Source organism: Stegostoma tigrinum, chromosome 8 (assembly GCF_030684315.1).
Source record: "Stegostoma tigrinum isolate sSteTig4 chromosome 8, sSteTig4.hap1, whole genome shotgun sequence".
Lineage (NCBI taxonomy): Eukaryota > Metazoa > Chordata > Chondrichthyes > Orectolobiformes > Stegostomatidae > Stegostoma > Stegostoma tigrinum.
Genome location: NC_081361.1, coordinates 73948290 through 73972728, shown reverse-complemented (window position 1 = coordinate 73972728; position 24439 = coordinate 73948290). Strand labels below are relative to the sequence as shown.

The following is a 24439-nucleotide window of genomic DNA, read 5'->3' as shown; positions in this document are numbered from 1 at the left end:
ATAAGGAAGAAAATAGTTTGTAGAATAAATACGGTGACTCATGTTTAACTTCTACCCTTCCAGATAAATGGGGACTTTCTAGAGTTAGTATAAGTAATGCTGTGAATTGTACTTTCTTCCATACCTAGTAATGGAGAAAGTTCATATAATATCACAATAAATGTGGAAGACATGGATTGTCTTATATCAAGGTAAATCCAAATAATATTATAGATATATTTGTTAAAGGAGCTAGAAATAATTAAGAGACAAAATGCCGTGTGTTATGTATTGATTTTATTGCCAATTAAATTTGAGATGAGAGACACACAACACTTTGTGTTTGGAGGAAGAAGGATAAAATTGGTTTTCAGTCAACACAAATTTCCATTGAAATTTGTTCCAGAGAAAACCTAAACCTGAAACTGTGAAGAGTAAATGCTTCTATTTTATTACTCTGGCTGTTAATCAAAACAAAAATAATTTTATCTGGAAAATCCATCATGATGTGAAGGGAATATACGAGGTAAGTGCAGTCTAAAGTGAACAGAGTGCGTAAGGAAAATAAGATGTGAAGACTGTCTTTGAGAACTGCATAACTATTGGGCCTGGTTTTCAGCCATGTACTATACTTTTTTATGCATCACATATGGAAAGGATCAAAAATGTCTTTTTAAATCTTGGTACGAACCCTTGACCTGAGGCCTACCTGATTAACTTCAATCTAGGCAGCCCATGGCCCTTCCTGAAACTGGTAGGTGTCCCAATAAGCTATATCCAAAAATGGGAGATAACAGATAATAATTGCTGTTTTTCACTAGAATATAGTAAATTATAGGGAGTAATTAAATCCAAGACGGCCTTGTGTAATGTTTTGATTTTAATAGTGGGCTCAGTTCCTATCTTAAAATGAAGATTTACAGTTGATTAAATGCATTCTGCATTTTTCTTCTTATGTATAAACACTAGAAATTTGAGCCCTACATACCTTTGCAGGTAAATTAGCTTCAGTCTCTTGTTGAAGCAGCCGATATTTTTATTGAGCTGAACCACATTGCTCTGTACCTATTTAGATAGTCCCAAAGAGTGTGATGATTGCATCCATTTGCATTTTGAGTAGGTATTCATGTGTTTTGTGCATCTTTGTTCAACTTCACCAAGGCCAGCTGAGCTTATTTAATTGTATTCCTTCACAAGATGTCAGAAATCACATGACATCAGGTTATAGTCCAACAGGTTTATTTGAAAGCACAAGCTTTTGGAGCCTCAGTCCTTCTTCAGGTGTTAGTGAGAGGAATAGTTTTGGACACAGAATTTATAAGTAAAAGATCAAAGGTTCACACCATTGATGAGGATGTACTAGTCAAACCTAAGACACTGTTAAATCTTGAATCAGTTAGAAGGTTTTAATTGATGAATACGTATATGTAAATCTCTGAATTTCTTTCAAGTCACAGTCCTGAGAGAACAAAAGGTTTTATCAATGTATAGAATCTCTTGCTAAGAAGGACCGAGGTCCAAAAGTTTGTGTTTTCAATTAACCCTGTTGGACTACAACCTGGTGTCTTGTGATTTCTGACCTTATCCACACTAGAACAACACCAGCACCTCCACATCATTCATAAGATGTGGCTGTTCTCAGGAAATCTCAGAGTTTGTTGTCCATTCCTAATTATCTTTAAGATGTAGCAGTGAGCCACATTCCTAAATAGTTGACAGTATGGCTATCGTTGAGGGATGAATGAACTCTAAGCTGGGCAAGGAATGCATAAGAAACATCACATTATTACCAGAGGAATAAAACCCTAAATCTGCCATATCTCACATAATGCACAAATCTAACATCTGACGAACTAGTCATAACAAAGATTTTTCCAACAGTAAACCAATTTCTTCAGTTTCGTTTAACAACTATTTACAGGGGAACCATTTGAACTGATACTAACAGGCTGTATTCATGGCAACTTTGTTTTTATTGCCTTCTGCAACTTACTCACAATCTCCTTCTACCACCATTTGCGTGGGTGAGAAGGACAGGATGGTGCCAAGTTTCTCAGTTACAATTTCACCTAAATTGTCCTGATATGGGATGCTGAAGAGGCAAGAATTAGATGACTATATCTTGGAGGAGTGTCGAGTTGAAGAAGGTTATGAAAATTGGGAGGAATGATGCTAATGGGAGGGATTTGAAAACAACAGTGAGAATATTAAAATTGAAGCATTACTTGTTTGGGACCCAGTGTAGGATAGCAAGCACAGGGGTGAGAGTGGAACCATATTTCGTGCAAGTTAGGTACAGGAACAGAGTTTTGGTGACATCAAGTTAACAGATAGCGCAGTGTGAAAGTGATCAAGAGCATGTTGAAGTAGTCAAATGTAGATTAAATAAAGCTGCAAGCAGGCATTTTCAGCAGCAAAAGAGAATGGAGTACACATGACGTTATCTGACAGTGACAAAGTTAGACAGTCTTAGTGAGCCTGAGGTGGTCTTAGGTGTATGTTTGAAAGCTCATCTCAGCATCAAAAATGACACTGAGAATGCAGGTGGCCTGGTTCAGCCCTAGCCTGATTCCAGGGACAAAGATTGGGTCAAGGAATCAAAGTTTGTGGTAGGGACTGAAGGCAATGATTTCGGTATTCCCAGTATCAAATTAGAGGCATTTCTGCTCCTCCAGTACTAGATACAAAGTAAGTATCGTGTCAGTTTAGAGAAAGTGTAAGAGTCAAGAGAGGTGCTGCTGAAGCAAAGTGCATGAGTTGATGTATACATGGAAACTGCAGTAATATTTTTGGATATCACCATGGAATTTGGAAATAGATAAAAATAAGTAAAGACCCATGAGGATTTATTATTGGCAGACACTGGAGGTAGAAAGGCAACAATTGTTACAAATATCTGCAGATTGTTACCCAAGCAGCAGGTGACATGTTGATATTAAAATCAGTTCTGAGTATAGTGCCAGGGAGAAAACCAAAACTACCTTCCCTGGGATTATAGTACCACTGACTACAACCACAAAAGAGCAATATTTTATTCGCATTCATTCTCAATTTATGAAAATCCACATCGATGGCAGTAGTCACTAAGTATTTGTGCCTATGAGCAATTAATAAGTTTCTGAAGAGTGTCTTTCTGTCCATAACATAAAAGAATCATCAATTCCCTACTTTTTCCAGGGAAAAAAGAAGACAAATTGAATAGTGGGCTCTTCAGAATATGGGACTGCCCTCTCAAAACATGGCCCATGACATTGCTACAAAACATCCATGTTTCCCAACAAAAAAGCATGCAATGGAAAACTCTAGGGAAACAAGAACATTATTGAGCAAACAACTGATGTACTCAAACAATGTTTGAGCTGTTTGAATCGCTGTGGGAACATTCTACAATAAGCTCCTGAAAGAGTTGGCTGAAAGCTGGTGGTGCACTACATGCTGTACAATATAACTATTAAAAAGGCTAACCAGCATTCATTTCCCAGATTCTACATGTTGCACTTCTGACAAATGGTTACACCAGATGTGCTAACACATTCTTGCTCATGACAGATTCTATTCGGATTTGCTGCTATTATCATTCCTCTGTAGCGCCATTAAAGTGGAAACGATTAACTTCACATTTTGACAGTGATGTGTTGTGAATTTGGGGAAAATAATAGTGTAAGTATATTTTGCTTCTGGGCTTGTCTCTTGTACAGTGCCTTTATTACCTGTAGCATTCCAGCTTGAGATGCCCTACTGGATTTTCCACTTGCCAGACAGTTCTTATGTGGTTATAAATGAGAGTTGTGCATCCATATGTGGAATCCCTATTGGAGAGCTCCTTGAAGGAATTGGCCGTGAAGTTGAATTTTCCACTGGGAAATTCCACTACACCTGCAACCCTATGAAAGTGTCCAAAAAAATTGGAGACTTCGGATAGTTCAGATGAAACAAAATGAAATATTTACTCTGGAAAGGTTAGACTGTTAAGTACATTGTCAGCCTCCTCAGTAACTATTAAACTGACCCCATACTTACCTCACTCACATATTCCTGATCCCTTACACACCCCAGATTCTGACCCGACATCCCTCAGAGAACTGATAGAGTCTGAGAGAATTTTCAGCAATACCCTTCTGGACATAAGACTTTGGTGTGTGAAATCAAACGGACAGCAGGAGGTTCCAGCTCTCCACCCTTTATCTATCAGGCCTGAGCAGAACTTTCTATTTATTAAAAAAAATACCAAACTGTATTTCACCACCTTTGGTTCAGCTTAGTGCACAACACAGCACCCAACCAGATAGAATCAGCACTTTGTTTATTTGGGCTTCTTTTCATTCATTAATGGGACGTGGGTATCATTGGCTAGCTCAGCATTTATTTCTCACATCTAAATGTCCCCAAGAAGGGGATGGTGAGCTGCCTTCATGAACCACTGCAAGCCTTGAGGGTGTAGAGGCCTCACCTCACTTCTGGAATTCACCTCTTTTGTCCATGTTTGGACTAAGGCTATAATGATATAAGGAGCTTAGTGAACCTAAACATGTCAATAAGCAGTTTATTGCTGGGAAATTACTGTTTGAAACCACTGCTTGTGACGCCTTCCATTACTTTGCTGATTATGGAGGGCAGACTGATAGGTGGCCATTGGTCAGTTTGGATTTGTCCCTTTGTTTTGTAGACAGGACACACCCTGCCAGTTTTCCACATTGCTGGGTATGTGCGAGTATTACAGCTGCACCAGTATGGCTTGGCCAGGGGCATTGCTAGTTCTGGAGTAGTGCCTACAGTACTATTGTTGGAATGTTGTCAAGGCGCATAACTTTTGCAGTATGCAGTATCTTCAGTTGATCCTTGACATCACGTGGAGATATGTTTCTGAAAAGGGTGATGTGTTGGTGTCAAAAGCGGTTGATGCTGTCATAGTAGTTTTCCTTTGCGAATTAGTTGGTTTGGCTAGTCACCTTCTGTTTACATACTTAGTTTCTCAGTTTTTCACTTGAGTGCTCCTGTTTGTTCTTACAGATTGTTTCAGGTGGAACTTCCTTTTTAATAGCTCCCATAGCTCAGTTGACTGGATGGCTGGCCTTTGCACTATAGAGTAATAACAATGTGGGTTGAATTCCTTCACTGGCTGACAATGAAGGGCTCTCCTTGACTTCTCCCCTGATCTGAGACATGGTGACTCTCAGGTTAAACTACCACCAGCATCTCTCTCTTGTAAGAGAATAGGACCGTTGGAAACTTTACCTTTAGATGTGTTTCCTCAATGTGTATAATTTGAAATATTCATCCTTGTGTTTAAATCCTGTAATGGTTGTGTTTCCCCCATATCAGTTTCCTCCCTACCCCCCACCCCATGCAACACTCCCTTTGACCTACCATTGAACTTTCTATTCATTTAGCATTCTATATTTCTCGTTTATTTTTTCCCCTGTTACTAGTAACCAAGAAGTCCATTCTTACTCTTCATAACTCTCTATTAACCTTTACCCTTTAAAGTTTTGCTTAAAATTTATCATTTTGATCTGCGTTTTGGGCACTCGTTCTAATGTCTCCTTGTATGGCTTAGTATCCATTTACACCCTTGCATTTCTGTAAGCTACCTTGTGATATTTTCTGAATGTGAGGATATATTAAAATGTAAGTTAATGTCATAAACTGTTGGCCTACCATACTGTGACAGAATAGGGTGAAAGGCTTAAGCAACATTGTTTTGTCCTTTTAATTACTACCACTACATTCAGAGATGGAGACAGAAATACAACATCTACAAAAACTCACATCAGTGCATACAGGGAAACAGAGTACAAGCCACAACAATTTCTACCATAACAATTTCTGATGAAGGGTCTAGGCCTGAAACGTCAGCTTTCCTGATCTTAAGATGCTCCTTGGCCTGTTGTGTTCATCCAGCTCTACACCCTGTTACAGCCATAACAATTTGTAGTTTTAGGGCACCTTCATGTAAAGAAATGTCACAGAGTACCTTACAAGGAACACTGAGCTGGATGAATTTAAGCAGAGGAAACTCCACTTCAAGCTTTTATTTCACTTTCAAAATCATCAAAATGACTGGGGGACAATTTTTTTATTCTTAAAATGCAATGTTTTGGTCTGAGAGGCAAGAAAGTAGATGATCCAAGAGACAAGAAAACATATTACACCTTTTGCTTTTTCATTTTGGTCATAGGTAACTGCATGCAAAATAGTGCCTTTAGATAAAAATGGTGATTTTACTGGAAGTGAAGCTTCACCACATTTAGGCTACATTGAATTTCCAAAACTGGTACTGTTGTGCAGTGTCAACAACCTACTTAAAGCTATTAAGTAACGTTGGTTCCTACATATCTTGTAAAGTATGTATGTATACATACTGTATTCAATTTGAAAATAGACCTTGAGATAATTTATTTCATGTGAAAAATGTATAATTTGTGTTAGTTACTAATGGTTAACAGACAGAAGAAGATGTGCAATATCTGCATCTGGAGTTTTGTAAAAGTCAACACACTCGTAAATTATCAAACAGCAGGAAATGCCTCCCTTTTTTGCCTCAAAGAGAACTTGAAACTTTTTCTCCCTTCCTGCACTTACATGCTAATGGCATGAATAAAACTTTTAATTAGTGAGGATCTTTGAAAGGCTTAGCCTCAATGACAAATTATTTATGGGATCCTTTTATTCAACAGTTGACAGGGTCTGGATTTAAAGGCAGCTTTATTATCAAAAATGCTTGGGGCAACCTGAAGGTGAGAAAGCTAGCCCTCCCCTGGGCAGTCTTACTGCTCTCATTTGAAGAGAAGGGAAATATAATTATCCTTTGACAGTTGATGATAAACTGGAAGAATGAACATATCATTTACATCACATGACAACAAAAACAGCTACCTTCTTTGAGACCCAGTAATCACAGAACCAATGTTGCTATAGGCAAGTGATGAAGGATTAATACTTGTTTCCACATACCACTGGAGAGTACAGGAGGAGTGAATATGTTATCTCTCTGGGAAGATATTACTTCTACTGTAGGTTGAAAAATGATTTAATGTACACTTTGGCCTTTGTAAACTCCTAGAATGGAGGCAGCAAAGTTTTTGACTAGGGGATGACAGAATTTGCGAAATGCCAAAGTTAATTAAGAACGTCAACAAGGAACCTGAAATAATACCATTGCACATCAAACTCAATATTTTAAGTGATTTATTGCTGTCACTAAAATATTGCAAAATGTTATTTGAGACAAGTTGTTTAAGCATTCTTACACTTGTTCCCACAGTATGATCTCAGGATCTAAATTCATAGTGATAGCTATGTCTGCCCAAACACAATTATTGATATATCAGCTAATTATTCATTCCTGCCCCTGGTCCTGTGTAAAATGCAACACGCTACAGTTTTTTTTATTTTGAAGCATTCTTCAATAAGTTTGACCTGAAATGAGGACAGAAATCGTGGTTGGCTATTTGCTTGTCTTGCAGCTTTGATTGTGAGTAGAACTTCACTTAACATAAATATGCTGACAAACCACATTCTTTATTGGCTCATGGGCTAACAAAGCCAGCTTTTACTACCCATCTTAATTGCCCTCGAGAATGTGATGGCTAGCTGCCTTCGTCAATTCTTGCAGTCCTTGAGGTGTGGGTACAATCATGGTGCTGTCATAAAGGGTGTTTCAGGAATTTGACCCAGTGGCAATGAATGTTTGGCTGTATATTTACAAGTTGAATGGTGTGTGGCCTGGAGAGGAGTGTCCGGTTGTTAGTATTCATCTGCCCTTGACCACCTAGATGGCAGTTTTGAGAAATATCATCGTAGAAACATTGGTGAGTTGTTGCAGTGCATGCACAATCAAGTGCCAAAGCAGGAACCATTGAATGTTTAAAGAACAAATGAAAGTACAGCAGATGAAAATTGTGTTTAGTGGGCCTAATTGCCAAGGAAAATTTGCTTAGATAAGTTGAGCCAACAATTTTAAACAGGATGTTTACTTTCTTCACGGTTTCCAATGAATTGTATAGTGCGCATATGCATCCAATTGGAACTGAGGTAAAATGCTTCAAACTCATTTGGATGTCAAATTCTCAAAAAGAACTTACTTTCTGCAGTTTCAGTTGAACTCTTGTTCTGAGGTGTGAAAGAACAATTGTTTAATCCACTACCCAGCCCTATGAATATTCAGTCTAAACGGGCACTGATATTCTTTAGTGATTCCATCACGATTGGGCATAACACTTCGTGTCAGTTTGCAATACTTCCAATAACTATTTCGTTAGCTTGATGTTAGGACTGATTCAGGCAGTACTTCCTTCATAATTTTCATTACGTAGCCATTAGCAGCTGCACAGATGGGCAAAAACTATGACATTGAAACCTGTGCTCGTCGCCCACCTAGCTTTTACCTCTCATGTACAGGTCACTAAAACTTGCAGTTCAGTGTCATTGTTCTTTCCTGGTCTGTGTACAGATAAACATAATAGATTTACAGCCCGTGATGATAGATCTTTTCATCAGATGGTGTTCCTAACCATGCACCCGGCTCTTCATTCAACAATGGTACAGATTGTAAACTCCTGTTACAATGGTTGAAAAATGACATTTGGACTGTAATGGTGAAGGCTTCAACGACAGTCTAGCTGATGTTCAATGTTGAAACATCTACACAAATTATAGGATCTCTAAAATGCTTTAGAAGTTGGCAAGTACATATTAGACTACACAAACAAAAATTTGTATTATTGCCCTTATAAATAGAGCCTACAGGGTTCTCTAATTCTCTCAAAGAACTTGTATTAAAGCAGTACTCGAATCTGAAAAAAGACAGCTGACTTAGCGACAGCCTGACTGAGTAAATCGAAGCAAGCAGCAGTAAATTAACAATATAATACATCTCAACAAATGTTCTCCTAAACGAGAAAAAATGGAAAAATATCTGTTTGTCTAATGAAATCATATGATCAGGCCCTGCATTCTAAATCAGTATTACATCTCTTCTAACTCTGTACAGCAGTGCAATTGTAAATTCAATTGTACCACAAATAACCATAGATCAAATCAGCAGGAATACTTAAAACAAAGATTTACCACCTAAGTATATGCTGCAATTAATGCCTCGTACATCTTTGGCAGGATTAGATGACCAGTATAAATTATCATGCTTTCCTGACTGGGTTTGATGTCACTTAAATCCTTTGGCAGGATCAATATTTTATAAATTATTTATGTGCCATTTTCCTGTTTAATGCTTTGAATCAATTAGGAATGTTGCTGATAATTTTACAGTAAGCTTTGTTTTTGTTTCTACTTTGTAACATATTGTGTATTTAAATGTGACCATTGGGTTCAAAGGACTGATCCCATTTTTCTGACACTTGATTCAAACGCTGACAATATTTAGTGAAGCTGCCAATAAAAATGTCAAGTTAAGCTCATTGGTTGGAAGAGATGATGGGATGATCTAATTAAAGAACATGTACTTTCAAGTCTAGCTCTGAGCTGGCAATAACAGGCTGAATTAGAAGGAGTGCAGCTTAGAAATATGTACTAACATGACTGCCTTTAATCTTCTAGTTGATCAGTGGGATGAACAGCAGAGATGTCGAATTTGGGTGCCACAGTTTAAATCAGCTAATTTTCCATGTTGAGACGAAATAAATTGCACGACAGACCAGTCAATTATTTTGCATTAATGGTAAGTACTTCTTCCACTTCTAAGTTGAATTCAGTCCCATTAATTCTGGGAGCTGGAAAATATTTTGAGTGTTGAAGCATGACACTCATATTTGCAATCTGCACACTTCTAATATAGATTGAAGGGTTCATCTCCTGTCTGTTAACAAACACCTAAATGATGAACTTCTTTGTGGATATGATAAGGAGTATATTTGATGAAATTCACTGGTTGCTGAGTTTGCGTTCAAACCCGGTAATGGTCACACTTAGGAAGTATGGACTAACTGCTCAGTGAAGCATGTAGTGAGTTTCACACTGTTGAAAGGTATCCATTTTTTTCAGATGAAGTGTTAAACCATGTCTCGAACTGTTTTTTCACATAACTGTAATAGATTCAGTGATATTATTCAGAGCAGGCAATTCATGAGTATCTGGTCAATAGTTTTCGCTCAACCAGCTGGCCACTCATCTGAGTGACTGTCAGTCAGATCTTAATGTGTACACAGTGACTCCATTACTTGCCTACAACAGTGACTGCACTTGAAAAGTTATTCATTGAGAGTAAAGCACTTAAACATTTCCCAAGGATGCAATGAGGTGCCATGTGAATGCAAGTTAATATTTTTCCAAATTAGACTTTTAGCACCTCACAAGTTAAAGACTTTGAATAAAATTAAAACCATAGGAATCTAGGTGAGGGCAAAAAGGGGAAGCTGCTTTTATATTGCTGTCAGGATTTCAGAGGAATGGCTGAAGTGCATTGCTGTCTCTTTCATGGCTTAAATAGTGCAGACATTTAAGTCATTGCAGAGAGCTGAGTTGCAGCACGTAGAACATAGATACACAGATTGTCTGTGACTAGCGGGCCAGTGTGCATGCACACATTAGTGATACTATAGTTCCAATATTTACAGGGAAACAGTGAGGTTGTGTGAAAGGCCAAAAACAGATGAGGAACCTGGCAAGACCTGGCAGGGCCTCATTGAAATCTCATAGCTTCAATGCCTGCCCAGCAGCTCATCTTATTCTCAGCCTTTCCAGCGGGTGGTTGGTAATGGCAACTGCAGGGCTGGCATGTAGGAGGGAGGGAGGGGTGGTAAAGCGGGGTTGCAGGAATCAGTTGGAGCTGATGGAGGCCTCCAGTCGGGGAGGTGAGATTGAAAATTGGGACTGGATTTGGGTTGCTGAGATCAGTGATGGAAAGAGAGGTGTCTGCTATTGGTGGTCAAAATACAGAAGGATCGAAATCAGTGTGAGAGGAGAAGTCAAGAATTGATAGTGAAACGAGGTTGACTCCAACTGCCATGTTGGGAAGGAGGCTACTCTTGGGGCTGCAGGGAGGTGGGAAGTGGGGTCGGTCTACAGTTGGAAGGAGAGGGAGAGACTGTCATCCATCATGGAGGGACAGGCCTGTGACTGGGCCAGGCATGAGGGTGAAAAGGGGCCTGTGAAGGCATAGGTGAGTAATGTTTGGGTTTAGCAGCAGGTGAGGCCTGTGATCAGGGACTGATGAGTTAATGAGAGACATGAGGGGCTGGGAATCTGGAGATTGGCCAGGGATGAGGAGCCTGCTGACTGAGATTTCCATGAGGAGGCTGGTGATCAGGAGTGGAGGAGGCCAAAATGTTACATTCAGGGACTGGGAGGAATGAAGCTACTGCTCCTGGAAGAAAATGTGCCAAGTTTCCTGACTGCTAAGAAGCTTACTTTGTGCTGTGTAAAATCCTAAGTGCAATATGATAATTTGGTGCGACATTGTTTCACAAGAGGACAATAAATCCACCTTTATAAGAACGGTGATTAGTGCCCAACATGGAGGAGTCATTAGTAAGGTCAGCAGTACGAAATGGCTACCTTTAGATCATGATGATTCCTGAAAGGAATTACACTGTGGAAGACCATAAAATGGAATACCCTTGGAGTTTCTCCCATTCTCCCATTCTTTCTCAACAATCTTTCCAGAGGTGCAGTGATGATGCTTTCTGCGCTACCTCTGGCAAAGCCAACAAAAGAGCATAAGCAACTATAAGGAAATTCTAGGCCTGCGTTGAAAATGAAGGAGGACTTCCTGATTTCAAGTTTTATGAAATTATTAATTTGAGCTGCAACCTACAGCAGGAGAACTACACTTCAGGAACTGTCGGCCACAGAAGGCTGTGTAAAATCAAATACAGCGTACGGCAATAGCAATGGTTCTATTTATATAGCACCTTCAAAATCAAGTTCCTAAGGTGCTTCACTGGAATATGTGCAGCAGTATTCTCAAACAGAATTTGACACTGAACCACATGAAGATGCATCATGGTAAAGTCACTGCACTATTAATTCATAAACTCAAGTTTATAATCTGGGACAGGGGTTCAAATCCCACCACATTAAGTGATGAAATTAATAAAATCTGGAATACCAAACTGGTTTTAGTAATGACCAATTTGAAACTGTCATTGGTCTTCTTCATAATGCCCAAGTGATTCACTATAGTCCTTTTATCAGATCCTTACTTGATCTGACCTAATGTGATTCCAGATTTGCTACACTGACTTTCTCTGAAATGTCCAACTAAGCCATTCAGTTATATGAGAACAAGGGATGGCCAACAAAATGATGCCCATATCTAATGAAAGCATAGATTTTTAAATAAAATAGACTAGGACATGTAACCGAAAACTATAGGCCCTATAGTTTTAAGTAGGGCCTTGACTGTGGAGAGTGGTAGGCAAGTGGTTAGATTTAGAGTGGCAATTCCTAGGATTGCTCATTAGATGCATACCAAGAGCAATACAAATTTCAGAACCTCCAAGATTGTTAGCTTTGAGTAACAATATTTCGTTCCTACATTAATGACCTGAATGAAGAACCCAACTGTAAACTTGAAAATATAAAATAAAGTGTAAGAACTAAGGCAACATTCAATCATTTATAAAATCGTTCAGAAGTTAGATAATCAGTTCAGAACTACCAAATGAATATTTGCATAATGAACAAAAATAAGTGTGATAATATGAAAGTGATAGAATTAGCACAGAAAATTGAAGAAAACTTCTGCTACTGACAATTGACAGAATTTTTGATATCACTCTAATGTTAAATAGGCAATAACGAGATGAGTAGTGGAATACACGACCAGTAAGGTTATGTTAAAGGTCTGCAGAGAGTCTGTTGAGACTTTATAATGCATTGGTGAGAGAAATCCTGCTGAATACTCTGAGTGGTTTTAGTTACTCTGCTTCAGTAAAGACATAGATACATTAAAGAGGAAGCAATGTGAGAGAACAAGCACTAAGAATGATCTGGGGTGTAACAGGAGTGAAAGTCAAAAAGGTTAGAGAAAATCAATCTCCAGAGGCTCAAGCAGATTATTCAAATAAGACAAATGAAGAAGGTATGGGATGGATAACATAAATCCAAATATATTTTTCACGATGTCATAAATTTAAATGAATGCAAATGAAGTGTAACCCTTATATTGGAAAGAATATTTACTCAAAGGTTGATAAGTATTTGAGTCTATGGTGTTCAGTGTTTTCAAATGCTGATTTGGCTGATTGGTAGAAGCATGAATATGAATTATTACTACTTTTGGCCTTGAGTTTATTGTGTTCCAAAGATAGTACATCGAAACAAAGTTGGACTGCTGCAAGCCTTTATCCTGATACCACAGATTCACAGAATGACACAGCTCAGAGGAAGGCCTTTAATCCATTGTGCCCGTTCTGGCTTGGTAAAGCTATTCAACTAGTCTCACTTGTCCTTTCCCCACAGCCCTGACAGTTTTCCCATCATACATTTATCCAAATTCCTTTTGGAAGTAATGATTGAATCTGCTTCTACAATCATTTCAGGTAGTGCATTCTAGATCAAAAACACCTGCCGAGTAAAAGTAAACATTTTCTATGCCATTTCTGATTTTTTTTTTGCAACACCATTAAATCCGTGTCCAATAATTACTGACCATACTGTGAATAGAGAAAGTTTTTTTTCCCCAATTACTTCAGTGAGGTGTTAGTAACTGCCTTTGATATCAAGACAACGTTGGACCCAATGTGGCATTGAGTAGCCCTAACAAAACTGGGATTCAAACTGGGTGGAACTCACTCCACTACTTTGAGTCATACAAACAGAAAGGAAGATGGTCACAGTTGTTGGATGGCAACCATTTCTGTGCCAAGATATCTCTGCAGGAGTTCCTCAGCATAATTCCTAGGCCCAAACACCTTCAGCTGCTTAATCAATGGCCCTCACTCAAATGTAAGTAGAGAAGTAGGGATAGTCACTGATGATTGCACAATGTTCACCACCATTCAGACTCCTCAGATACAAAAGCAGTTCATGCCCATATGAGGCAAGATATAGATGACAATCAGACTTGTGTTGTTGAGCAAGACCTATCTCATTATATAAGTGCCTGACAAGAGAGACAAGTTTTTACTTGTTTTGTAAGCCCTTTGGAAATGTCCCCCAGCACTTGTTGTAAAATTCCGCATCAGGATAGTGCCATCAGTGATCCAGTCTGCCTCAGTAGCTCAACCTAACTGGCAGCGTTGTATGACGTGGGGATTAGAATCATGCTGTTTTGTTTTCTTGGGGGAGCGCTAGGTGGAAGAGGCCATGGAGGAAGTTACAGGTTTCAAGTCCGGATTAGTGGCCTTCGGGAGAAAGTCATGGGAAGGGGCTGTCAAATCACAAAGCCTCAGAAGTAGGCAGCTAGATCGAGGAGTTTGTTATGATGGCACATTCATACATTCATCCTAAATCCACCAAGGCCTCATCTGGAGGGAATGAGCTGCTAAGTCAGGCAACCTGGTCAGCAATAGTTAAAGTTGAAAAGTAAAATGACAATGAGATTCAAACCCTTATTTTCATATTTAAAGTGGTTGCCACATATTTGGATCAGCTTGGTGACCCACCCATATTCTAACCTCAGTAACAGCTGGAAATAAATGTGTTGAAGGTGAGTATGGGTTAGGGTGTAGATATCTGACAACTTAATCCTTCACACCCAACTCAAACGTGTAAATATTTTACTGTTACAATTCAGCCCCTATCACTAATAATCCACAAGGAAAAAATAGTAAAATGTGCAAATGACTCATACTCAGCAGACTCATCTTGCATTCCCTAAAATGGAATCCATCATAACCAATACATTCATTTGTAAGTGTTGCTTTGTTTTTCTGTTTTCTTTCTCTCTGGGAGAGTCAGGGAACTTGGATACTTTCTCAACAGCCTATTAATATGCCAGGCTACCTTCAAAGATTTGGCTACATAATCAACCAGGTCTCTCTGCTCCTGCAGCTCTTTAGAAGTGTTTTATTTCAACTTTTCACCTCTCCTGAGCAAAATAGATCACTTCAAAGTTCTTTGCGCTAAATTTCATCTGCCATTCGTCTGCTCACTTTATGAGTCTACATATGTCCTTCTAGGTATGTCACCTCCACCTTATTGATGGATACATTTCTTCCTGACATGTTTTCTGCAAACTTTAAAACAATGACCTAGCAAATTCATGGTCATTAATCAAGATCAAAAACGAACCAGTGGTCTCAATACTTACCCCTGGACCAAACAATCGTGGTACCTTTAATACAACAGGCTTCAATTTTTCTTAGCAAGTCACCCACTATATATTAGAAACAATGGGGAGCTTGAAAGGTGTGAAATTAAATATTAGTGTTTGTATATTCTTCTTCTTTAATGGCAAATGGATCCATTGGATGTCATAGAATCCCTACATTGTGAAAACAGGCCATTCAACCCAATAAGTCCATACTGACTCTCTGAAGAGCATCCCCTCCAGACTCAACCTCACCACCCTCTAGATCCCATAGCTAATCCATCTGACCTACATATCCCTGGACACTATGGGGCAATTTAACATGGCCAATCCACCTAACCTGCACACCTTTGGACCGTGGGAGGAAACCCATGCAGACAAGGGGAGAATGTGCAAACTCTACACAAACAGCTGCCTGACACTGGAATTGAACCCAGATCCCTGGCACTGTGAGGCAGTGCTAACCACTGGGTCGCCACTGTCGGCACAAAATAGTTTCACCCAGTTAATCACTCCCAGATGTGGGAAGGACAATTAAGGATGGCAATAAATGTTGGCCTAGCCAGCAATGCCCATATCCTTTTGAGGAATGAATAAAAAGTAATGTTGCTTAACATTAACATCAAACCTGCATTTCTTGAGATGTGGTTTTCCCATATCTCCATCACTTATTTTTTGTACTCACATGTGCAATATTACATGAACCCATTGCACTGTATATATTAATTTGCATAAAATTCCAACTAGATTTGATCATATTTGCTCCTGCATATACATCATTAACTTGTACCTTTTAAAATAATTCACTAGTTGTAGTATAGTCAGCAATATAGCACTCTGTAGATAAATGCATATCATGTAATTTTCTCTTTCCCAGATGCTTTAAACACAAGGCATCCATACCCTCTGAGAGCTAGATCTCTATTTCATTGTAACACAATTGGAGCACCTTTTGCAAAATGGCAGACCTAGTTATACATTAGTAAACTGAATCTATGGGTTCATTTGGCTTCTGATTTGATACTTCAGGGCAGATTTCCCTGGACAACACCCAACACCCAGTTGCTTGGCTGCACAAGTCATCAAAAAGAGTCAGCTACACTGTCTGCCCTGGTATTTTTTCAGGGTAGACTTCAGTCTGCAGCTGCAGTAGGCACACACCCTTCAGGGACAGCTATTGACGCGGGATGAGGAACAGTTGCCATCCCGTGACTCATTTCCTTGAGAAATAAAAGTGAGGCTCTCTTTTACAATACTGCTAGACTTGCCCTTTAAGCATTGAGAATGTCCTGTAAATGCCTCTTTAGAGTTGCCCTTCTTAAATCCTTGTCTCAACACAATTTTACTCCAGTTCTGCTCTTTTAAGAAGTCACCATCCATCTTATTTAAGCCAGCAATGTTACTTAGCTGTGCAAAGACAAGGGTAGAAGAGCATTCTCTTCCTCTTTTACATCATAGCTTAATTTTAGCCCAGAGTTGAATTGAAAAGTAGACATTTGGGGGGTGGTGGGGGTGGTGAAAGAACATGTTGTTTCTCTTTTTTTTATCACTTTTGTCTCCTCCTCTGCATCAGACAATAGTTTATGGAAAAAGTGGAGAGCTTGTTGTGTGTCATTCATCTCCGTTTCAGACCCACTTAGTTTTATAAATTGAAGTCATAGCAGAAGTAGGTCCATCTTGGAAATACCCTATGTTATGTTTGGATTCTCTATAAAACTAAACAAAAAGTCATCCAGAAAAACTACCTTCCAGGCTAAACATACATGGACAGAAGGCCAGTTTGCCAGAATTGCTGACTTCATTGCTGCTTCTAATTTCCTCTGAAAAATATTTGTCTTGCCACAGTGATTTTTTATTCATTAAAGAAGTACTCCTTACTCATATCCAACTCTTCTTTGAAAATATCACTGATACGAAGTTCACATTTGATGAAACCTTAATCATCACAAAAATAAATGGTCTTGACTTGTTTAAATTACAGTGAAAGATTGTGGTCTTTGTCAGGCAGGAAATCTGGAGCACTGAAATCTCTTTGTTACCAAGGAGATGGGAAAAAAAACACATTACAAGTCTGGTTCTGGTTCTTCTTCCAAAACTGACAAACTTACCTGATGCCATTTAACCCTTTCAACAGTGAAGGCCAGATACGATTTGTCCATATTACAACTAAATGGTCACTTCACGTTGTGTGCCTTATATGCCCAATTTGACTCAGCGTAATAATTTCCCCATTCTAACTTTGCATGGCCTATCTTCAAAAACTTCTTTCATAGCCTTCAATTGATGATTTCAGACAAAGAAAAAATGCTGGATAAAAACAAAAACAAGACCCTTTCAAGATAATGAAATGTGAGGCTGGATGAACACAGCAGGCCCAGCAGCATCTCAGGAGCACAAAAGCTGACGTTTCGGGCCTAGACCCTTCAACAAGACCCTTTCAGATCACCTTCTGTCACCCTTGTAATCACATGACACCATGACAATTGAATTTTTGATTAATTATAACAACCAATCTAAAAACAGAGTTAATCTTTCTGGTCTGGTGGCCCTTCCTCAGGGTCACTGGACCCGAAACGTAAACTCTTTTTTCTTCTCCACAGATGGTGCCAGACCTGCTTTTCCAGCAACGTTGTTTTTGTTTTATAGCATTCACAGTTCTTTTGGTTCTTAACTAATCTTAAAAGATTGGATCATTGCCTAAATATCCAATATTTGCAATGGCAACGATTACCCTCATCCACACTCAATGTTTATCAGGAAACCCATACTGTCAAGGAATTTTCAATTGTTAGCAAGATACCTGGTGGTCGAGATGGCAATTATCAGAAAAGTTTACCTCCTGATTCTTCATTTTTACTTTTTCATTAAAAAGAGATGGAATTCTGTTTTCATAGCTCAGTGATTTTCAAATCAGCGCTACAGCCTTATGCACTTCCCCATTCAATATGCTCAATGGAAATTCCTTTCTAAAAAATAAAAATCACTTCCTTTCTTAGTTGGCAAGTGAAAGATTACAGTACTGCACCTCACCTCCACCACATTTGTATGGTCAATGGGCAAAATGTCCACTATTTAGTGGCAATTGCGGGGGGGTGTTGGTGAGTGATGATATGGTGACAGGTAGGGACCTCATCATTTCCACTTTCATCCTGACTAAGCCCATGGCATGGAGACCTTGGACCATCTTTCTACCTTGCTGGCAATTGAGGCATTTCTGCAGGCAATTATTGCCCATTTAAGGCTCTTTTCCTGCAGCCAACAGTATTCAACTAATAATGGATTTGGTGGGGGAAGGGGGCTCAAAATTCAGGGCTAGCAATGAATAACCCTGCAAACGCCCACCCACCATCATTCACTTATGGCCTGGGATCCACTGATGATACCAGGTGGATGCTCTTTCAACATTAGCCATCATCTTCCCTCGTGTTGTTCTTAGTCAATAGAGCTTCCTGCTCTCTCTGCAGGTGGAACTTACCTCGTTTAAAATTCAAACAAAGCTTGGGTTGTTAACTGTCAGTCATCACTTACTGATGCATTCTGCTAAACTGTGTCCACTTGCCAATCAGTCAGAACTAAGCTTTCATATCTCCTTTCATGCCCTATCCTTTTGTCGTAAATGTTGTTTTCCCTTTACTTTGATATTTCTTGGAAATTGTCCTGTTGAGAGGAAAATGAAAAGCTTTGATAAAATGAGTATTTGTCAGCAATAGTAAATCTTAATGATATCCAGCTGAGACGTTTTACCGAATTTTAAAATCATTGGCAAAGGGGCAGAGATCACTGTTGACCTTGCAAATGGTTACCAACAAAGATGGAGCAGGCTTAGAGCATGGATTTTCTCTGTGCAAACGTGGCTTTGAGCTGGGCACTACATGTAGCATCCAACAATAATGCAAGCAGCTTTCAGGTTGAAATCAGCCAGTGAGGCTGGACAATTCTCACTGGAAAAAAATATGAGAGGTTGAAAGTACAGATCATAATTTGTCTTTTCATCATGTCACAGAAAGTAAAATTGTGACGTGGATATGAAATGAAGGTGGAAGCTAAAATTACAACAAAGATTCTTTAAAATATTTTTTCAGTAAATCATGGAATTTTTACAAATTCTTTTGAGAGAATGAGAATGCACATTTACAAGATTAAGTTTTCAGGGCCATGGAGTTGTTCATCAATAATAATAATTTAGAATTAAGAAATTAAGAATTCAGTCACACCCTCTCATCAAAGTTTATTTTCTTCAATGGATCTAACAGCATGAATAATGTGAAAAGGTTGAAGTACATGTCAATCCATTGATTCCGCTCATAGTATCTGCAAATGCTATCAGGACAGGACACATGGAAGAGTAAAGAAACAATATTGCTAGGAATATGATCATCAATACACTGGGGGAGGTGGGTGAAAGTGTGACGTCCTCAATTCATAGCCTTTCCAGTGGTTACTGGGTTCTGTCAACTCCCGGCGAAAATTCCAGCATCAGGGCATGATAAAATGCTGGGGCAGAGAAGGAGCACTACATTCAGCAAACAGGCATTCAGCATCATGACTGACAAGTCAACTCTTCTATCGACCACTAGGTAGCTGTACTTCCAAAACCTGATATCAGGGAAGCAGCTACTTCCTTGTTCAGGCTATGACGTGAGTCTTGATTACTGAGAGTTGAGCTTCTCCAGATTTGTCTTTTGTTCTAGGAAGTAAACAGAATTATCCCAGCAAAGATTCTCACTCGCACCAGTTCTTCTCATTCTTTGTGAGGCAGTACCTTTTTCCCACTCACTGCCTTCAGCTGCAACATCAGATATTGAGTTGAATGGGACTTTGCATTCATGCACTCTTGCAGTTACTGGGACTTCAGTCTCTACAGTCAAAAAACCAGCACTTACGGAGACATCTGGTGCAAACTGCTTTTAAAGTTGTTTCCAAAAATAAACATTCTTTTAAATCTTAAGTTTTTTTCTGAAAATCTTTGCAAGAGCTGAAATGCATTCACAATTGTTGTGTGTACCAAGTAATGACCATTTTTGGCTGTGTTGACTGAGACTGAGCCTTTACATGCCAGTTTTTCCTCAAAAGGATCGTTTCAAATCTATTCACTGCGCGTTTGATAATATCGTGATACGTTATTTTTAACTGATGACATTATTGCTTCAGGAAATTCTCCCCTCATCACCCACCCATTACTAAAAAGTTCTGATTCTGTGGTCATTGAATCATGTTTCCTCTCTGATACAAATTGACGATAATGTCTGTCAAGCTCTTCCTGTCTGGCTTTAACAGTAACGCAATTGCTTTTTGTCTTCAGCTTATTGCATCAGTCAGGGACAATGTTCATAAAAGGCTGCATCCTGCAGAAATGACAGTTGCATGACTTCATTCATCATTTTACTGCTTTTAGCTTCAATCCAAACTTATTCCATAAATCATACCTCATTGCTGACACTGTTGGTAAAGATTGCAGTCGCAGGGTTTTGTCTACATATGGGTTAAATGGGATGTTTACAAGCCTCACAGACTTCAATTATTATGCAGCATCCAGGCAACAATGATATTTATAATTGTAACATTTGTCATTTATAACTTGTTTTTAATTTCTGATGCACTTGCCAGAGGTATGATAAAGCAAAATTTGAGACATTATCATTAAGTAGGCAATATCAGGGTGGATGACCAAACACTTGGTCAGATAGAAGTTGTAGAGCATCTTTCAAAAGGCAAAACAAGGTAGAGAGAGTTGAGAAAGGAAATCCTGTATGTAGAATAATTGAAAGTGAAGTTACGGCTACAGGATGGCCTGGTTATAGTCAGGAATATGCAGGAGAACAGAACTGGAGGAGCACAGAGATCTTGAAATTATAAGAGATTACAAAGATAAGGTACAGCATAGTAATGAGGGAAATTATGTTCTTCTCAGACACTCTGGTGTATTATTGTTGTCTGCTCTTTCTATGAGGCAATATTTTATTCTATGTTCTTTCTCAAACTTGATCCTCAGTTCACCTGTCTTGCTTCCCCCTTGTTCCTGCTATTTTCCATTCAGTTACTTTTCATACTCACAGACTTTCAAAGCATTAACTATAATCTTGGGCCTCACGCATTTTGACTAACCTGATAATCAAGTCATACAGGTACTGAGAAAGTGCTGAATTGTGAAAATCTCAGGACTTTCCAGAGTACAGTATAATGAATCGAGTATTTTTTTGTTTACTACTTACAGATTACTGCCCTGTGGCATTTTTGCTGCACTGGAGAACAGATATTTTGAATTTTCTAGAAGGTGGTGGTGGGTCTAAATGAAGAGGGATAAGAGGTTAGCTAGACCTTTACGGTAAAATGTTTGCTTCAGTAATATTTTGTTGTAGATTCTAATGCGATGAAGAACAGTTAGGAAAAGGTGCATAGGCAACAGACGGTGGGAGCAGAGAGATGGAGCAGTATTCAAATGGAGGAGGAAGCATCTGGAATGCCTATGCTTTGATTGAGTTATCTCCCAAGATGTCATCCCAACATCACAACTAATCTAGATTTTACCACTTTTCAATCCATTTGCCTTATAGCATCACAGCATTCTCATGACCAAAACTGTAAACAAAAATCTTCCAACATATAACCATTCCAGCTACTTTAGAAAAAGCACCTCCAGTAGCACAAACAAAACTGCTGAAGTTCTCTAACTCTCTGCTAAGTCAACTGCTGCAGCAAGGCTGGTGGAAGGCAGTTGGTTTTCACTGGGCAGTTACAGATGACCTAACAGTATGATTATTGGACAAATCTGGGCTTTGACCTGCATGGCACAGGCGGCAGCAGTTTGAACTGTTTGGCTGAGGGGCAACTGTAGTTGACGGAATGGCAGTATGAGTGCATTCATCCTGAAAGAGAGATCAACCCAAGTCCGTACAGTATTGCCACTCTGCTGGCAATGGTCTCTCACCAATCCTTGTAGTCTGTTAGAGCACAGGCAGCTTGGCTGTCATTTCGTTGACAGTGATGATGGGATGTCCAGTAGTTAACGCAATAGGAATGACCATTCATATCCTTCTGTGTGTCTCTCCCCATTAAAGTCCTAACCTAAGTGTCCTGGAGCAGAGATAATGGGAACTGCAGATGCTGGAGAATCCGAGATAACAAGGCGTAGAGCTGGATGAACACAGCAGACCAAGCAGCATCTTAGGAGCAGGAAAGCCAATGTTTTGGGCCTAGACCCTCATCCATCTGCAACCTTGCTGCCCAGCGATCACATGAACCAATCTTTCCCAGCCTTACTCACACACCGTGACGGATGATCACGGCTCAACATGACCCTCTCCTCTATCAGAGCTGCAGGCTGTCACTGCCTCTTTATCACATGTCTGCTGTTCCTCATGGCTTCCTCAGGAGATGGCAGTCACTATCTGCCAAGCTGCCATTAGAGAGATGAAAGCAGAAATGCAGAAGAGTAGGATTCATTTAGACCTCATTACTAAACAGCAGGATATGGCTGAGATGGGAGTTTAGAAGAGATATAAGGCAAAAACATACTGTTATCCTGAATGAATTCACCATTGCTGGAGATATTGGTTTTTGACCCAGCTGGCTGCATGCTACAGAGCACCATCTCCACAGAGCTGGAGCTACGTGAAATCAGTAGGACGTGGCTATGAAGCAGTATCAAGTGTGTGAAAGGGTAGTAGAATGCCTGAATGATAGACCTGAGTTCCAAGTGCAGAGATTGCTGATGGGTGTGTGTTGGAGCTATTCTGTGCATTGAGTTGCAAGAGTTTAGTGAAACGGTGCATTCACTGACCTCACTCTCAGCTGTTTCCTGCCCATTAGCCAATTCTCTATCTGTGGCAATATACTATCTGCAACAGCATGAGTTCTTATATTATGACTTCACCTTTTGTGAGGGAACTTGTTGAGTGCCTTCTAGAAGTCCAAATGCAACATGTCTACTGGTTCCCCTCTATCCACTCTGGTTAAGACTTTCTCAATAAACTTTAATAAATTATTCAAACATGATTTCCTTTTCAAGAAGCCATGAAAACTCTGCTTGATCAGATTATGATTTTCGAAGTGTTCTGCTATTACCTACTTAAGAATTTATTCCAACCACAGCTGTTAGACTGATCAGCCTCTATCTACTTGCTATTTGCCTCTCCCTCTTTTTGACTAGAGTGTCACGTGAGCAGTTTTCCAATCCTCTGGCACTTCTCCAGAATCCAAGGATTTTTGGAAACTTACAAGCAAAGCATCCACTTTTAGGATCCTATGATATAAGCAATAAGAGCCTGAGACTTATCTTCCTTTAGCCCCATTAGTTTGGCTAATACTACTTTTCTACGATGAAGATGGTACTTAATTCTTCCCCCATATACTTCAGTATTAATGGGATGTTTGAAGTATCTTCTACCATAAATACTGATGCAAATTACCTGTTAACTCCACTGCCTATTTCCTTGCTTCTCAGAACCACCTCCCCAGTTTCATTCTCTAAGGGGCTTATGTTCATTTTGATCTCTCTCTTCCTTTTTATGTGTTTAAAGAAGCTCTTATTGTCAGTTTTTATGTTCCTCTCTAGTTTTCCCTTGTAGTTTAGTTTCTCTATCTTTATACCTTGTAAGTCCTCCTTTGCTGGATTCTGAGTTTGTCCCAGTCTTCAGGGCTCACAACTTATGCCTTCTTATATCCTTTTTCTTTCAACTTAATGCTCTCCTTAACATCCTTGTTTAGCCATGGTTGGTTTAAGGTTTATCCCTCTCACAACCTTTCAACTTTACTGGGATCTTATTCTTGCTGAGGGCTGTTGATTACCTCCTTAAATATCTACCGCTGCTTGTTTACTGCCATTCCTGCTCATCTATCTACCCAGTACACTTTAGCCAATGTAAGTTAGACAAAGTTGTTTCTGACCCAAATTTCTCACTCTCAAACTGAATATTATATTCTATCATGTTATGATCATTATTTCCCAGGGGATCTTTTACTTTGAAGTCATTTATTAAAACATGCCTCATTGAACGTCTTGCAGCACCACTGCCAGATCCTCAGAATCAAACTCCAGTTACTGATGCTTCGGTCACCTCTCCACCCCCATTTCATCATCAAGATTGCCTTGATAGCCTCTTGACCATGTGTAGGAACAACCCTTGTCCTTCTCACCTCCTAAAATCCAGACAGCCCTTTTTGCTTCCTATTGTTTTCTTTCCCTTACTTTTGCTTTTTACCCAAGTCTTTCACAGACATTCTGCAGCAAATTTGGCTCAATGATGTTAC

At 39.3% G+C, this 24439-nt stretch overlaps 1 long non-coding RNA gene across 2 annotated transcripts in view; it reads left to right on the top strand.

Moving 5' to 3' along the window:
- Positions 1–24439, top strand: part of LOC125456612 (uncharacterized) — a 93623-nt gene that overhangs the window by 23647 nt on the left and 45537 nt on the right. For both annotated transcript variants that reach the window (XR_007248481.1, XR_007248480.2), the window contains exon 2: positions 9535–9655. This is a non-coding gene — a long non-coding RNA (uncharacterized LOC125456612). The remainder of the gene's footprint in view (positions 1–9534; positions 9656–24439) is intronic.